Below are 5,282 nucleotides of genomic sequence, written 5' to 3' on the forward strand. Positions count from 1 at the left end.
GCAATAAGTAGTAGGCGTGGCGCTAATGAAGGAGGTTGGTCCTGTTTGCAGCCAATGATGGGCATCACAGGCAGGGAGGACGCGTGGTGAGACTGCACGCACGCTGTGGTGGAGGTTGAGTTATGACTGTCGTACTTTCTTGTTGAATTTCAGATCAAAAATGTAAGTTTCTAGTGCTAATTCTTTCAGCTCTTTTTACCAATAACTACAAAATTAATATTTTCTTTAACGTATGAAGTGCATATGAAAAGATAGATAGATAGATAGATAGATAGATAGATAGATAGATAGATAGATAGATAGATAGATAGATAGATAGATAGATAGATAGATAGATAGATAGATAGATAGATAGTATTGTGTTATTCCCAAATAAATATAAAATCGTACAGTCTATGATAAGCAAACAAAATACTTAAAGTAAAAGTGCCATGTGCTCATAGTGCAGGCCATATATTGTGAATTTTGTATACACAACATTGGAAAAAAAACAAAGAATATAAAACAAAAATTCTGTCAGGGGCCAGTGGTATCCCTCAATCTACTAGATATGCCGATGGTATCAATTTGTCTGTTCGTTCTCACTTCGTTCTAAAGTTATCACATTTACAAGATTTTCAAAAAAAAGCCTGACCTTTGACAGCCTGACCTTGAGGGTGAGGTCACTGAGATTTGAGCTCATACAAGATTTTTAGAAGATACTCCTTTGGTATCTTTTTCAAAATTGTAGGTGTCATCATTCTTGATTTATCACATTCACAAGATTATTGGAAAACTTGACCTCTGACCTGTGACCTTGAGCCCAAGGTCACTGAGATTCAAACTCAACGGATATATTTAGTAGATACCCCTATGGTAGCAATTTGAAAGCCAAAATGTGACCTTCCTTGCTAATGTGAACTCCTTTGCTTTGTAAAGAGACAAATATAAGAAAGTTAAAGTTTAGTCTAATGCAGCAGTATTTTTACTTTTTTTTACAGTAGCCTTTAAATGGTGATGGTAACCTGATGGTTACCTGATGCTAGATTAGGAGACTTCCAGTCTAGACTTGATTGTAGCTACATTTATTTTTATTTGTGGTCATTTTTATCATAGTCCACAAAAATCTTCATAAATTGTGACTTTTTAGTGACTTATAATTTTCAGCCTTAGTTGTAGCGTAGCTGATGGTTTCCAAAAGTTGATTCTGTTAATCTGGACGTAGCGTTTTGTGGGAGAAACGTTTCGTCACTCATCCAAGTGACTTCTTCAGTCTGTCAGCTGAGACTGAAGAAGTCACTTGGATGAGTGACAAAACTTGAGAATGCATCAAGACGTAGCTGATGGTTGCATGATGACACCCGTTCAATAAAAAACAAACTTAAGAAAAGTGACATCCTATGATGTTGACCTTTGGAAACTAGAGCCAATCAAGATGTGAAATATTGTCTCTATATGTAAAAGTAAAAATGTTTTGCAGTAATTTAAAGCACCAGTTTGGCAATATTACTTATACTGGGTTGATCAGATCCCCACAAACTAAACGTGGGGCAAAATGTGTGCTTATGTGGGACACACTGTTGTCTGAAATTTTGACATTTATTAAAAATAAACCAATGCATTATATTTAAAAGCAGGTTTCTGTCTGGGGTTTGAATACTCTCACCATCCAAAGACATGCATGTTAGTTTAACTGGTGATTACAGTGGTGTGAAAAAGTGTCTGCCCCTTCCTGATTTTCTATTTTTCCGTATGTTCATCACACTGAAATTTTTCAGATCATCACCCAAATTGAAATGTTAGAAAAGGATAACACAAGTAAACACAAAATGCGATTTCTAAATGAAAAAGTGATTGCCCCCTAAACCTAATAACTGGTTGGGCCACCCTTAGCAGCAACAACTGCAATCAAGCGTTTGCAATAACTGGCAATAAGTGTTTTACAGAGCTGTGGAGGAATTTTGGCCCACTCTTCTTTGCAGAATTCTTGTAATTGAGCCGCACTGGAAGGTTTTTGAGCATGAACCTTTTGAAGGTCATGCCACTGAATCCAAACAGGGTGAAGACTTTGACTAGGTCACTCCAAAATCTTCATTTTGTTTTTCTTAAGCCTTCAGAGGTGGACTTGCTGGTGTGTTTTGGATCATTGTTCTACAACAGAACCCAAGTGTGCTTCAGCTTGAGGTCACGAACAGATGGCCGGACATTCTCCTTCAGGATGTTTTGGTAGATCGTCGCTGCGCTTTTCGGGTAATTTTGGTCAGCTGGCCACTCCTGGGAAGGTTCTACACTCTTCCATGTTCTGTGGAGTCCCACAGCTTTAGAAATAGCTTTATAACCTTTTCCAGACTGAGAGATCTCACAATTATCAATTTGTTTCTCATTTGTTCTAAATTTCCTTGGATTGTAGCATGATGTCTGGCTTAAATCGTGGCTGTCTGGCTGTTTGTTTGATGATCTGAATCATTTTAGTGAGACAATCATACAAAAAAATAGAAAGTCAGGAAGGGGGTAAACACTTTTTCACACCACTGCACATATTGACTGCAGGTCTGAATGTCAGAGTAGCTGTCTGTCTTCATGAATTAGCCCTGCAATATATTGCCGACATGTCTCGCCCGGTGACAGCTGGTAGGCTCCAGCTCACCACATCTCCTGAAAAAAAAGAAACAAATCCTGAATTGGAGAAACATAACAAAATGGATGGATAGATGATGGATGGTTGTTTCCCTGAAATTATAAAAAGTATAAATGGAGTCTGAAGTTGTTTTTATTGCTCTTTAGATACCCACATAATCTCTTTTCTATTGCAATGACTGTCAATTGTTATTTCATCTGCCATTCTATCTATCTGGGGTTCAATTGGAATGAATCTTAAAATCTTTAAATCACAGTCTTCTTGTTATACTCACATATCAACATTTGGGAACCAGACAGTGAACATATATTACATTGTATTAGTCTGTGAGATGGGGCTGTTGATTATGTATTATTATTTGTTTTAATGCTGCAGTTATTCTTTACCATTTTCTCTTGTCTGTGTTTGTTTTGGAAATGTGCTTCTGAGTGGATGAGCTGCTGCAAACCAAATCTACCTGCAGTTCAAAATAAAGTAACCTGAGCCTTTACCTGAACCTGAGAGGGATAAAATGCTGTGCCTGTGTAAAGTGGGACACCTGGCACAGCGACTCATATGTGTTGTTGTTGTGTTTTGGGATTTTTTTTGCATGCATGCATGCAAATTGCTTTATTTGGTACTTTGAATAGTATTGTTCCATGTTATGGATGTTTATTTGTTATTATACTGTATATATCATTCAGTTACTTTTTTAAATACACTGTTTCGTGATTTCTGTTCAAATAAAATAATAAACCCAAAGAAACATGTGTGAAATGTCAATACTAATAATAACTGTATTTTTGATAGCACTTTTACTTTATTAACGGTTACAAAATGCTTCACTGTACATTAATTAAGTGTTGATATCCCAGCAATCAGACACAGTCTGTATGGTTTTACATTTGATCATACATAAATACTATGTTACTATTAGTAATACTAATTTTAATATAAATTATTGATTCTTTGAGGAACCTCTCTGATGACTCATTGATTAAAGCTACATGTCTAAAAAAAGCAGGAATAGGGTCATGTTTACCACAGTGTAGCATCCCCTCATATTTAACAACAATCTGTCACATCTGGGAACTGAGGAGATTAGCTACTGGTTTTAAGAGAAGAATAGATGTCTCACTGTTGTCTGACATAGGATTCTAGCAGCTCAACAGTCCTTGTTTCATGATGGATCAAATGTTTTGAGCTGGTGTAAGCTCCAGACTGCCACGCAGGCCAGTTCAGCACCCAAACTCTTCCAGTGCAAAGCTATGCTGTATTAGTGGATCCAGTATGTAGGACGGTTGTCTTGCTGAAATATGTAAGGCCTCATCCGATGCGAGCAATGTTACTCAAAAACCTGTATGTATGCCTTTCAGCATTGATTGTGCCAGATGTAGCAGATTGTTTCCAGATGTGGAAGCTACTAGAAGTTTCACAGGAACTAATGCAACTCGAGATCAGAGATCGGGCCAAGTTTCTGGATCATGTTCACGTGTGGCTTCTTCTCTGATCCAAATCCAATCTCCATTTATTTACAAAGAACATTTAAAAACAACAAAATGGGCAAAGTGCTGCACACAAAGGAAAAGGCTACACAATAAAACAAGACTTGCAACATGCATGCATATATACTGAAACAGCCTAATTGCCTAAGCTCTCACTGTGGTTTGAAAGCCAAAGAATAAGAATTGTGAAAGGCGAGGGGCTAGCCTATTATGGCTAGCCCCTTATTCCTCAGTTTACAGGCAAGAAAGCTCTATCTTGTTCTTTAGTCTGTGGTACACAGAGTAGCTGGTCAACAGATGTCAGTGACCTTGTAGGTACATAAGTAACACAGTAATAACCTCTATGCATCATAGAGCTTTAACTTGCATTTGTGGATTGTATGGTGAACTGTGTTCACAGACAGTGATTTCTGAAACTGTCCTTGAGCTTATGTAGTGATTTCCATGACCGTATTTTAATGCAGTGTTGTTTGAGGGCCTGCAGTTCATGGGCATCAAATGCTTATTTTCATGTTGCTCACCAGTTGCCAAGTACCACTTTCTTTTCTTTATTTAGCCTTTTCTTTGACAATCTGATTAACTGAAAACCTGACCAGTAAGGCGTCACTGCACTGATTAAGAAATTAAGAAAATTAAATACAAAAAAAGAAAAACAATGTGGTACTGAAATTGTGTAATTTATTCTTGGAAAGTATTATGAGCCTAGATGTCTAGACTATGAGTCTATCATCTATGACTTATTTGTCTTCCACTACTTTGGTGATATGTCTTGGCTGCCCTCTCTTCAACCCCTCTGCTGTGATGTTGGATGTTTGTTGTCAAAGGACTGAAACTTTTTTTTTTTTGAAGAGGAAAGCTGTGTGCTACCTTTTGTCTGGGATTGAGGAGAAGTGTCCGGTTTGAGTGTGCGCCACAAAATTAAGTAAATAATTAGGAGCAACCAAAGGGAAATGCATGTGTTTGCACAGTGCTTGAAAGCAAAGAGAAATAGTCAAAATTTGTTCCCTTTCCATTTTGTCTTCAACCATTGAAAGCTTGGGAAAACAATAACAGGGAAATATTGAGGAAAACGCCGAGTGATCCCCAATGAACTGACCCAGTTTTTCAAACAGAATCTGAAGCAAAGGAGAGTTTATGTGTAAGCAAAATGTCACATTGTCACAACAGTATATCCAGGAAAC

Source organism: Rhamphochromis sp. 'chilingali', assembly GCF_963969265.1.
Source record: "Rhamphochromis sp. 'chilingali' genome assembly, chromosome: 9".
Taxonomy (NCBI): domain Eukaryota; kingdom Metazoa; phylum Chordata; class Actinopteri; order Cichliformes; family Cichlidae; genus Rhamphochromis; species Rhamphochromis sp. 'chilingali'.